At 34.6% G+C, this 14138-nt stretch overlaps 1 pseudogene; it reads left to right on the plus strand.

The window, feature by feature from the left end:
• Positions 1-11678: 11678 nt before the first annotated feature.
• LOC132220134 (peptidyl-prolyl cis-trans isomerase FKBP3-like) lies at positions 11679-12341 on the plus strand (annotated as a pseudogene).
• Positions 12342-14138: the final 1797 nt, after the last annotated feature.

Genomic DNA, 14138 nt, shown 5'->3' on the forward strand with positions numbered 1-14138 from the left:
AGAAAATAAACAAACGGGACTACATTAAAATATAAAGCTTCTACACAGCAAAAGAAACCACCAACAAAATTAAAAGTTCTACCTTTAAATGGGAGGACATATTTGCCAATGATATATCCGATAGGGGTTAATTTCCAAAGTCCTTAGCTTTTGTCCATTATAAGCTATTTTAGTTTATTTACACAGCACCTATATTTGCCAATGATATACCCGATAGGGGTTAATTTCCAAAGTCCTTAGCTTTTGTCCATTATAAGCTATTTTAGTTTATTTACACAGCACCTTATTATCAGGGCCTTGTGCCCCTGATTACTTGTGTCTAATAATTTGTGTAATGTCCTGTGTTCCATATTATTTTGAAAAACCTTCACTTTGCAAATGGAGATTTTGATATGCTGTTTTGAAATGTATATTGAAAATCAAATGAGGGACTATTTAAGACAAAACAAAACAAAATGAATAAACAAACAAGGGATGCAGGTTTTACTGTGCTTTCAAACTTGAGTATGCATTGGAATTACAGGGCAGGGGACAGAGGAAGGGATGTGTTAACATCAGATTGCCTGTCAGGAACCTCAGAGTGTCTAATTCAGTAGGACTGGCTTGAGGCACAATCATTTGTACTAGTAGATCTACTAAGTTCTCACGTGATGCTAATGCTGTTATAGGTTTCTAGTTTGAAAACCACTAACCTAAAAACAAAATAAAACAAAAAAAAACACACACACACAAAACATATTTTAACACAGTATGCACAGTGGAATATCTTAGAACAGATATTTAAAATCACTTACATTTTGACATGTCTTATTTTTAATATTCTAATATTTCTAGCTCCAGTAAAATAAAATAGTCTAAGTTTTCTTTGATTTGAACTTGTCCCTCCTCTCAGAATACCACCTCTGTCTCCATACCACCATTATCTCCCAACTAGATACCTGTAGCAACTTCTTAAAAGTCCAATTTCCCCCGCCCCAGTGATCCTTCTGAAAATAGAAATGTACATGCAATTTTGTTCATATAAAGCCTTTACATGAAATTTGACATCAAACTTGAGATAAAAATCCAGACAATTTTTTTATTAAATCTTTATTGTTCAAATTATTACATTTGTTCTTTTTTTCCCCCATAACTCCCCTCCTCCCAGTTCCCACCCCACCCTCCGCCCTCACTCCCCACCCACTGTCCGCATCCATAGGTGCACGATTTTTGTCCAGTCTCTTCCTGCATCTCCCACACCCCTTTCCCCCCCAAGAATAGTCAGTCCATTCCCTTTCTATGTCCCTGATTCTATTATAATCACCAGTTCATTCTGTTCATCAGATGATTTATTCACCTGATTCTTAGATTCACTTGTTGATAGATGTGTATTTGTTGTTCATAATTTGTATCTTTACCTTTTTCTTCTTCTTCCTCTTCTTAAAGGATACCTTTCAGCATTTCATATAATACTGGTTTGGTGGAGAACCCCAAACAAAAGGAATCCAAAGAGGACCACATCAAGACAAATCATCATTAAAATGCCAAGAGCAAAAGACAAAGAGAGAATCTTAAAAGCAGCAAGAGAAAGAAACTCAGTTACCTAGAAGGGAATACCCATACGACTGTCAGGTGATTTCTCAACAGAAACTTTGCAAGCCAGAAGGGAGTGGCAAGAAATATTCAAAGTGATGAATACGAAGAACCTACAACCAAGATTACTTTATCCAGCAAAGCTATCATTCAGAATTGAGGGTCAGATAAAGAGCTTCACAGATAAGGAAAAGCTAAAGGAGTTCAAAATCCAGACAATTTAATGTAGCTTGCAAAACCCTATTTAAGTTGTCCCTTTATCTTTTTTCCTAAAGCTTTGCATTTTCCCTTCCCTATCCACTAATGAAAATTTATTGTAAGTATTCTGAAACGACCTTTTCACAGTACTACTTATGTGACACTATAGCCTAAGTGACTGCTATCACAATTGTTTTTTTTCTAAATATATATTTTTATTGATTTCAAGAGAAAAGGAGAAGAGAGAGACTGAAACATTAATGATGAGAGAGAATCACTGAGTGGCTGCCCCTGCATGTTCACCACGGGGGATACCTGGCATGTCCCCTGACCAAAAATGAAAACTGTGACCTCCTGGTTCATAGGTGAACACTCAACCACTGAGCAACACTGGCTGGGCCACAATTGATATTAATTCCTCAATTCCAATAAAAAAAATAGTGCCTCTATGTTGCTTACCTCACGTTTAAGTTTTTAAAAGTCTGAACTGATATCAACAATGCTATCTCAGAATCAATTTTTGCTGCTATTGATAAACTATACTGATGAATGATGACTTTAAATTTATGGTCCTTCTTTTTAAAAGTGAGAATGCTAGATTCACAGTAGACTTGTTTTACAATATCTGTTAATTCTATTCCCCTTCTGTATTTCTCTTCTTCTCTCTCTCCCTCCACCTCTTTCTTTTTCCTCTCTTCTTCCTCTCTTTTCTTACTTTTATACTACCTTTCATTATTTCTTATCATAATTTAATAATTTTCAAAAATATCATACATTAACATATTCAATTATAATTCATTCTATTTTCTCATACCCATAGTACATTTTGTAAACATCTACTTAGATATAAATTATTAGGAAATCACATAATATTATATAAAATCCACAGTCTAATTATTATAGTTAAAAATGATCATTTGATGTAAAGATAACTATTCCATACTTTTCAAAATATTAACTTCTATTAAGGATCAGATATAAATTAGACATAATCTATACCTAAGTTCCTTAGATATTAAAATATCTACCAAGCAGTTTATTATAAGAATTAAAATGATTATACAATCATTTATTGGTTAGTGCCTTCTATTATTCCATTTATTAATGAATTTAACAGTTATTTAGTGATTACTCACTATTATGACTGGTTTTTGTGATAGAGAAATATCCTAGTAGTGAGAATCAAACAATATAAATCAATGAAACAAAAATGAATTCTAATAGATATGAGTGCTATGCAAGGTGTATTCTAGACCAATTAGGCTGGCCTCTCTGAGGAAGTAATATTGGATTTTAGTTCTGAATTATGAGGAGAAGCAGTTATGTGAAGTCCTTTAGGAGGTTTCAGGCAAGGCTTAGGGGTAAAAAATAATGGAAATTGGTGAAAGAAGCTTTAAAGAACATACAGAATATCAAGGGAGCTAAAACCTCATGAAAGAAAGAGAAGTAGATCAAGTCAAGTACATGGGCATACATTAGAGCATGATGGAGATTTCTTTATCATGATAAAGGCTTAGGATTTCGAAGCTACTGGAGTGTTTTAAGTAGAGAAATGGCATGAAATGATTTAAGATTATTTTTCTTTTAAGTTCTCTGCAGCTGCTATAAATTGAGAATAGACTATGAAAAGGAGTGACAGGTAAAATGGAAGCTGGGATACCCTGTGGAATTCTGTTATACGCATTCATAAGAGACAGGATAATGCATTACAGGTAAATTATCAGATTATTTCCTTTCTTTCATTATGTAAACATGAGGTTAATACTTATGATAAAGTATCTTGAGTTGTATTTATAACCTGGTATGACAATACCAAAAGTACATACAAAAGCGTATAGTTACAAACTATATGCAAAACAAGGGTATTAATATGGCTTCTTTCATACAGACTGAAGAACTCTGTGGGTCTTCCAGTCTTACTAGGGAATTAGGTTATTCCATATAACTTGGAATTTTCTTATGCATTCCAGGTAATTAACTAACCCTGATAAGTGTGTTAATAATGTTAGTAATCAACACCTACTTTTGAAAAAGAGACTTATAATCCTATTCCCTTTTGGGAAATGAATCTCTAGGCCTTTAAACAGTGTGAAAAAAGGATTGTTTGATGATAGATTAGTAGGTAACACACATATACTCAAAAAATTTGAGTAAGATCTCACTTTAAATTTTCTACTATAGATTTTGCACACACACATTCATATATATTGTCACAGGCAAACAAATACTTTTTAATATGTAGTGAAGAAAAATACAGATGTATTATTATTATAACACTAGAAGCCCGGTGCACGAAAATTCATGCACTCTTGGGGGGGGGGGGCCCTCAGCCCAGCCTGCGCCCTCTCTTAGTCCAGGACCCCATGGGGGATGTCCACCTGGGGATTGGGCCTAAGCTGGCAGTCAGACATCCCTCTGGCAGCCTGGGAACCCTTGGGGAATGTCCAACTGACGGCTTAGGCGAGGAGCAGGCATAAGCCACAGTCAGACATCCTTAACACTGCCAAGGAGGCAAGAGAGGCTCCTGCCACTGCCACTGCACTCGCAGCTGTCAGCCTGGATTGTGGCTGTGCGGACCTCCCCCTGTGGGAGCGCACTGACCACCAGGGAGCAGCTCCTCCGTTGAGCATCAGCCCCCTGGTGCACAGTGTGCATCATAGTGACCAGTCATCCCCATACCGTCATTAGGGTAAATTTGCCTATTACCCTTTCATTATACAGGATAGCAACATCTCTCTCTTGTAATAAATTTCTCACCTCTACTACTCTACCCTGTATAATAAAAGGGTAATATGCAAATCAACTGAATGGCGGAAGGACCAGTAACTATGATGCACACTGACCACCAAGGGGCAGATGTACAATGCAGGAGCTGCCCCCTGGTGGTCAGTGTACTCCCACAAGGGGAGTCCCACTGAGCCACAAGCCGGGGGACAGCTGGTGAGTGCAGCAGCAGTGGCAGCACTAAGGATGCTTGACTGTGGCTTAGGTCCACTCCCTGTCCCTCCCCATGGGAAGAGGGCCTAAGCTGTCAGTCGGACATCCCCCAAAGGCTCCCGGACTGCTAAAGGGGGCAGGCCCAGCTGAAGAGACCCCCACCCTCCCGAGTGCACGAATGTTGTGCACTGGGCCTCTAGTTTCTTCCATAATTGTCCCTGGCACTTATCCATTTCTTGTCTCCTTGCCTATTTCAGGTCCTTGTCACGTGATGCCTGGATAAAATAACTTCTCCTTTACATTCTCTGACCTCAGTCTTGTACTCCTCCAAATAATCCTGCATACCTTTGGCAGATTAATTTTCTTAAAACACTCTTTGCCAGACTTTTGGCCAAAAGCAATCAAATAAGTCAATATAAAATAACATTTTCATTATTTAACTTTCCAAAAACCTCTCATGCAATTTAATTGCCATGATGGTTATTTCCCAAACCTTTTGGTTAATATTCAAAATGTTTAATAGTTGGCTTCAATTTGCTTAAACATCTTGCAATATATTGGAAAGAACAAAATTATGAATAAGAACACTGAAATTATAGTATTGATTATGTTCCCCTCTAGCTTTGTGACCTTAGTCAAATTATATAAACCCTCTGTAAATAAATATCCATGCACGCAATAAGGAAATAGGTGATATTTACCTTGTTGAGCACAATGTATGGAAGAGGAAAAGTAAAAGATTTGAAGTCAGTGGATTCGAGTTGAGATTCTAAATATATAATTAGCATTATTTACAATCCATGACTGTCATCAGTTACCCAACCTCTGTAATTTTATGTTCTTCATCTCTAAAATGGGCTATAAAAATTCCCATCTCAGAAAATTTCTATAAGTATTAACTACAGCAATAGCTGGGAATAGATCTTTCTAAGTATTAAAATGTGTTTCAATTGTTAGTTACTATTTTGTATGCTAAACACACTCTGAACATAAATCAGTGAGCAAAAGTAAAAAAAAAAAAAAGGTTATTTTACCTGTCTGAATTTAAGAATTCCAAAAGTACATTCTTGGTCAAAAATATAAGTGCAAGTAGTTATTTTGAATTTAATCCCAGGAGACATTGCTAGGGAATAAGGAATTAAAAGAAAAAAAGAAGATTAAAGAAAAAAAAGGTTCACTTTTAAATAAATGACTACTATTGACAACTGGGCCTTAATCTTGTTGTGGAAGCCTGGGAAATGATGTAGGACACATTTTTTAGTAGTTTCCCATCAGATGTATTAGGAGGCTTTATAAAATATATACCGATTCCTTTACTCATTAGTTGAAGGCTGCTTGCTACTCTGGAGTATTAATTCTCTGGCACTTCCTGCCCATATTGCACACTAGTTTAACAAATTTGGAAAGGCAAAAAATATCCTCAAGCAAACAGATGAAGTTTTGACAGTCCCATCAGCACATTCTCAAATGGTAATAAAAAGTCCCCCCCTAATTCTCATAGCCTAATGTGTATGTAAGCTTATAAGGCAAAAGACATTTTGCAAATGTAATTTATTTATGAAGATTAAAATAGATGATTTTGGATTATCTGTTTGGGTCCAATATTATCACATGAACCCTATCAAAGCATCGAATGTTTTCAGGCTGGGGCCAAGATGGGAGGTCAGAGAGATTCAAGTGTGAAAACTCAATCCACCATGATACTTATAAAGATGAATGGAACCATAAACCAAGAAATGCATGAGATATTAAGGAGATCAGAGAGGCTCCTAGACAACAGTTAGCAAGGACCCAGCCCTACAACAGGAGCTGGATTCTGCCAGCACGCTAAAAACGCTGCGAAGGAGATTCTCTCCCAGAGCATCCAGGTGAGACCTCAGACAGCCAATGCTTTGCTTTTGGCCTTGGAAGACATGAAACAGAGAAATCAGTTGCGCACACCTGGATTTATTGGTAAGCAGTGAGATAATTTGTGCTATTTTAAGATGCTAAATGTGTGACAATCTGCTTTGGACGCAATAGAGAACTAATACAGTAAGTCACTCAATTAAAATCAGCTATCTGTCTTAAATTCTTCATCCTACTTATACTTCCTTTCTTTCCAACATTCAGAGCCTGTTCAGAGATGCTCTTAAATTCCAATGTTGAAATTATTCCTCTCTTAACTCAAACTGCATTTACAATAAGAGCTAGACAATTTAGAATTTGATCATGTTCTCTACTGAATATTTCTGAGCTTCTGTATTGAAAAGTTGTCTTCTCAGTAAGATTATGCATTCCTCCTGAGCATGGACACCCTCAATATATTAGACTTTCTCTTTTATATACCTAAGAAAGATAAAAAAGCATAAATCTTGAGAAAGACTTAATAAAATACTAATCAAGTCACTACTAGGATACTGGTACTGATGTAAATCCACAATTCACTTGTTATCATTTTTCCCCCTATGATCATAAAAAGTAGCCTCAAAGACAAATACCGTATGATTTCACTTATATATGAAATGTAAAAGACAAAATAAATTAATAAACAAAACAGAAACAGATTCATAGATACAAGAGTACATTTTAATGATTGCCAGATGTGAGGAGGAAGGTTGAAGAAAGGGGTGAAAAGGGGGAATGAATTAAGATGCACAAATTGCCTGACAGGTGTGACTCAGTGGTTGGTTGAGAATCAACCCATGAACCAATAGTTCACCCATTCAATTCCTGGTCAAGACACATATCCAGGTTGTGGGCTCAATCCCCAGTAGGGGTGGTGCAGGAGGCACCCTATCGATGTCTCTCTCTCATCGATGTTTCTATCCCCCTCTCCCTTCCACTCTCTTTAAAATCAATCTAAAACATATAAAAATCCTCTATGAAGATGCACAAATTTCCAGTTATAAAAGTAGTTATAGGGATATAGTCAATAATGTTGTAATAACTTTATATGGTGTCAGATGGATACTAGACTTAACAGGTTGATTATGTCATAAATTAAATAAATTTCTAATCACTATGCTGTATACTTAAAACTAATATAATATGTCAAAATATAATTGAAAAATTTCAAAAAAAAACATAAAATAAAGTATTTTTTTTAGAAAGAGTAGTTTCGCCGAACTGGTTTGGCTCAGTGGATAGAGCGTCGGCCTGTGGACTGAAGGGTCCCAGGTTCAATTCCGGTCAAGGGCATGTACCTTGGTTGCGGGCACATCCCCACTGGGGGGGCGTGCAGGAGGCAGCTGATCGATGTTTCTCTCTCATCGATGTTTCTAGCTCTCTATCCCTCTCCCTTTCTCTCTGTAAAAAATCAACAAAATATATTTAAAAAATAAAAATAAAAAAATAAAAAGAGTAGTCTCTACATGAAGAAACTTGAAATCACTCTCCTGAATCTTCCTCCCTTATACCATGACTTTAGTTCTCATTTTGCTTTGTGATTTGCTAAAGGGAAACCAAGTTTTATTTAGTCAATCCTGACTAAGAACATTTTCTCTTCTTATAGTGTAGAATCACCAAGTTTCCCCCCACCCCCGCCTTTCCTGTTTACATGGGGGGGGGGGGGGTGTTTTTTTACACCAGGCATGATTTTTTTTTATACCACACCAAGAATAGTTGCCTTTGATTTCTATTTAAAAGCAATGAATAATCCCCAAAACAGAGAAAGATTTTTTCTAATGTGCACATTTTAAGTCAAATGTTGGCTTAAAAAATGACTACTTGGAGCTATGTGCTCTACAAAGACGTCTGATTATAGTTCTTTAGCTTGCTCTTTATATTTGTGGATGTAAGCCATTACTGTAATAAAGGAAGTAGCAAAGGAAAGAATGAATAAATAAAAGGATGCAACAAATAACAATTTAAACAATGGAATACTTACAGCCTAATAATTGTTGAGAGTGTATATTGAAAGTATTGTTATAAAATATTTATTATTCACACTAAATGGCAAAAAAGATAATTTTTAACTAATAAATGAGTTTTTATTAGTTTGCATTTACCTAAGGGTTTTTATATATTAATAAAAAAAGCCACAGTTAATTCTTTCAAAAGTTATCTGAATTATAAATGAATGCTATAATTTTTTCTTTTTAATGTAATACCTCTTTTCATTCCCTTACTTGTCATATGCTGTTATAATATATCAAACTATCTATCTATCTAAATTGATTTTAATACAATTACTTTCCTTGAAAATTCTTATAGATATAAAACTAATACTATTTAAGGCAATTCTTTTTCATAAAAACATGAAAAGTAAATCAATTCTAAAATAAATACAGTGATTAAAATATTTCTGTCCTTAGCTACATTTATCCTGTGAGATATTTGGGATGTATCAACAAAGTATAGAAACCAATTATGTATGTTAAATTAGAACATGTGACAACTCTACAGACTTAACACTCACATGTATTTTTATTTTTATAAAATGACTCATATATAATCTTCAAGATAATAGCAGTACTAGAAAATAATCTTTACAAGGTGAACTGAAAGATCATCCTAATCTGATCCTGTCCTCAAAAAGAGAGACAGACAGACAGACAGACAGACAGACACTGGCAGTGCAATAATTGGTAAGGACATGTTCCTACCAATATGGTATTACATAAGTCTTTTTTTACTACCCACAGCAATAGCAATGATGAGCATTATCCTCTATGCCAGAGGTCATTACCCTGAAAGTCAGGACAGAAGTTCAGACCAAACTATGTATGTATTTGAGCCGCCACTAGAAGAATAATTTTTGAGGTCTATAAATGTAGAAGTTCTTCCTCTGTCAATAACTGCCATGTAAGCCAAGTAAACCACAAGACACATAATAGTGCTCGTTTCAACTTTCACAAAGAGTTTCTAAAATTAAATTCATGTTCATATTTATGCCATGGTTTTCTTTAAAATAGACATGAAAATCACACACACACACACACACACACACACACACAAATAGAAACAACACAAATGACTTTACTTTTTAAATTAAAAATAGAAATTGAGGCATTTGAAATGTAAGTCAATCACAATCCCATAATTTACAAATAGATTGACAACATATATTTCCCTTAGATCTTTTTTTATAGAACAAGCCTTTCCCAGTAATGTTAAATGGTGCTTAGAAAGTAATAATTTGTTTTAAAAAATAGCATCTGATAACTTCCAGCAGAATTGAGAAAACAGAAAAAGAAACAAGGCACATAATGCAATACTTGGTTGAGACATACCAAACCTCTTTATCCATCTAAAAGGAGAAAATTTACTTTATACAGGGACACAGGAACTTAACTGTAAGAAGCAATTCATCACTCACTGTGATGCATGGCTTGTCATGAAGCAAACATGCTGGCAGGGAAATAGATTAGGAGGACAGTTTGTCCATCTTTACTTTCTATCAGAAAAATCTTATAGTTGTCGTTTTTTCCAGTATGGCTGCCGCATTTTCAAGTAGCCATTGGTAATATGTACCCTCTTTGGTATCAGAACTTTATATGTAATAGGATAAAGAATCGAGCATTAAGGTAATATCTGGTATAAAATGAATCTTGGTTTGGCACAGAAGTAGAGGTAAGGTAACAACAATAAAATATTTCACATAGGTAGTGAAATTCCCAGAATTAAAACACAAACATAAATTAGGAAAGATCTGAGAGTAAACTGGAGATTGCAATGGTTTATGTTCTTGATTTTTTTTCAAATACAAAATCTAGCAATTGTGTTAGAAGATGTCCACATCTTAAGTTAGCAGAATCAGTCAGCAGAAACAAAATAGCATCTTAAGTCAGCAGAAACAAAATAAATTCAGACATCAAACACTGGGTTAACAACTATAGACCTTAACACTATTCAGGCAAGAGGGAAGGGCAGAAATCCTTACAGTTTTTCTCAAATTAAATAGGAGAAAAGTTTATAGAGCTATTTAGTGATTATATATATATATATATATATATATATATATATATATATATATATATATATATCGCTTTAAAACTGAAGTAGAATGGAACAGAAAAGATAAAAGGGAGCAGTGAATAGAAAATACCACAGTTAAAAATGAAATGATAAATCTGATTTAAAAAATGGATTGAAAGGGAACCTATAAAACAACTAGAGGCCCGATGCACAAAATTCGTGTAAGAGGTTCAGCCCTCGCAGGCCCAGCTTCATCCAGAAGGACGTCCAGCTGTTCGGTCTAATTAGCATATTATGCTTTTATTATTATAGATTACATATTTTAAATGTATAATGAAGAAAATAAAAAAAAGAGAAAAGTCTTATTGTTTTTTTTTAATATAAAACCCCACCAGTGTTGTGTAAAAAAATTTAATAAGATGTGCTAAACTGCAGAGTAGAATAGAGAAGTCAGGAAGAAAGTGGAAAAGTTGAGAGATCTGAAGGATGGAGAATGGATATGCAAAATTACGTTGTTCTGAAGAAATACAAAATTAGGATATCAATTATATCCAAAACAATGGTCAGAAAAATTGTCTAAACTTAAAGTATGAATACATTTAAAGGTTTATCACATTCCAAAAGAAGTGAATTAAAATTCATTCATTCATGATAATAATTAATTCAGAGAATGCCTGGAAAAATTTATAAGATGATTATGACTTGTGTAACCATTTGTCAGGATATAGTATACAATAAATATTACCTTGCTATATTTTATTATTTATAAATTTGAAGACAAAATATAATTCAAACCTACACAGAGAATATTTTAAGCTTTAAATAAGCGTTTAGAAGACTATTCTTTTTTTTTTTCCTGACAATGAATGGCACAAGATTCAGTATATTTTTAAAAAAGCATGACTAAAAGAAATATACTAATTCAAGTTTTATATTTCATGTAAAGGTAACAAGTTTATATAGAGTATACTTCAAGACAATAGATGAATTACTTTTGAAAAACATGATTTAAAGATGTAGTGCAGTCAGTAGAAATGAATCATACTTTACAATATGAAATATAGATTTTAAAAATGAGAGTCAAGCTGCACAGCAGGGAAGATGGCATGCCACAGGCCTGGACCATGAAGCAGCAGTACAGTGAGCAGCTACCCAAGAAGGACACTCAAGTTCTTACAGGGCCACGGTTTCTTGCAAAACCTGTTATTAGGAAACATTAAAAATGTGGCCAACGTAGCTAACAGGGACCATTTGGGTACAATCTATAACCATCTCTTTGAAAGTGTGTCAAGGATATTCCAAGTATAAGTAGTGTCCGAGCAGATGAAAAATGTGAAGCTTAATGAAGATAAACCCAAAGAAACCAAGTCTGAAGAGACTCTGGATGAGGATCCACCAACATACAAAATCTGTCCTTAAAAGGGGATGGGGTTTAAACCAACTTCCCCCAAAAGGAAGATGTTGCTCACTGCTGGTATACAGAGATACTACAAGATGGCACAGTTTTTGATGCCAATATTCAAACGAGTTGAAAGAAGAATGCCAAGCCTTTAAGCTCTAAGGTTGGAATAGGCAGTCATCAGAGGATGGGATGAAGCGCTCATGACTCTGAGTAAAGGAGAAAAACTGGAGATTGAGCCAGAATGGGCTTATGGAGAGAGAAAGGTCAGCCTGACGCCAAAATTCCACTAAATGCAAAACTCATTTTTGAAGTGGAATTAGTGGGTATTGATTGAAATAACAATGCTTCAGTTCTAAAGACATCAGCAATGGCCTTGAAGAAACTTATGTAACTAAAGATAGCTAGTTACTGTTGTAAGGGAAGAGTCAACTGGAAAATTCAAGGAGTTATGTTAGAACTTGTTTCTTTCTCCCCAAACTTTTAAGAAATGTAATCCGCTATACATTTCTGAAGTTTAAAATATTTTACTACAGCTGTGTAAAAGACGGGTCAAGGAAAACTCATTTTCCTTTTACCTCATGCTGTAAACTAAAAGGCTCAATAAAAATTTACCCAATGTCTTTTAATAAATAAAGTAAAATAAAAAATAATACTGAGCATTAACATCAGATAGATATTATAGATCATAAACATAATTGGCTAAAAAAGTATTAAAATAATATAACCTAAAATAACTCAGTAATTGAAAGCCAAAGAAAGAAAATAAAGTTTCTATTAAAGGTATTTCAAAATAGAAAGGAATTCTTCAAAGAGATACAGTAATATGTAATTTTTTCCTAATTTGCAAAACACAAAATCAAAATATATCGTTTTAATCCTTAATCTATCATATAAAAGTCTTAAAGAGTATTTATTTGCCATTTATTTTATAAAGGGTAATAATATTAAAAATATTAAAAACATAGATGGAACATGAAAAAATATAAACTTATTGTGCCTCTATGTATTTTCCACTTCCAAACACCAAGGAGAGGTTACCATCACTGACCATGATTCTGAGTGTGTATTTCTTAGTACTATGTGTTGAGAAGACAGAAAACCAACTCTAATTGATCAAAACAGGAAACTTTTTAATGTAACTGAAAAAAGTATGATACTATTCTGAAACTACTTTCAAGTGAGGTATGATTTAAGTGCCTCCAAAAAATGTTTTGATTTACTTGTTTCTATGGTCTGCCACAGCATCCGCAAAATTCAGGGCACACACAGCTCTAGGTGTTTTCTTAGTGCTCTCAAAATAGCTGCAGGGAATCCAAACTCCCTGTTGCCATATATATGGGAAAATGTATATTCAACGTTCAGAGAAAGGGGTTTAAAAAAAAAACAAAAAACTCTCACCTGAGGATATGTTTGTTGATTTTAAAGAGAGAGAGAACCATCCGTTGCCTCCCATATGCTCCCAGGCCAGGATAAAATCCCCAATATAGGTAAGTGTCCTAACCCAGAATCGAACCCACAACCATTTGGTATACAGGACGATGCTCCCACCAACTCAGCCAACCTGTGTTTTGTTTTATTTGCTTTTTAAGTAGTAGTATCTACAAAAGTCTTGTTTTTGTAATTGACTCTTTTTAGATTAGATGCATGTATCCAAACAAATGGTGGAGAAAGAATAGAATTCACTGACTGGAATAAATTATAGAGATCATATATCACGAATGGCTGGAACAGTAGTGAGGTTTGCTGGGAGAGATATGGTTTGTGCCTTTTATTATGCATAATTATTAATAGTGTGCCCATTCACTCCGAAACATATCCAAGTTTGGATCATAAATTACACAGTCGTTCGACTTACATCATAAAAGGCTCACCCTTGGAACAAAAACCCAACCAATGCTAAAACATATGACTGGAGAGTTTATAGGACTGATAGAGTCAGCCAACCAGTATACAGTACAGTATGCACTCAGAGTCCACTTTCTTATGAATTTAGGAATAGATATTTATACATACACACCTTAAAAGCAAATGGCACCCTGTTATGTATTGCCCTATAATCACTACTAAATTTTAACATTTTCAAGATTTTCTATATCAATTCATTTGAGTTGATTTATCCTTTCTTAACAGC

Source organism: Myotis daubentonii, chromosome 17 (genome assembly GCF_963259705.1).
Source record: "Myotis daubentonii chromosome 17, mMyoDau2.1, whole genome shotgun sequence".
Lineage (NCBI taxonomy): Eukaryota > Metazoa > Chordata > Mammalia > Chiroptera > Vespertilionidae > Myotis > Myotis daubentonii.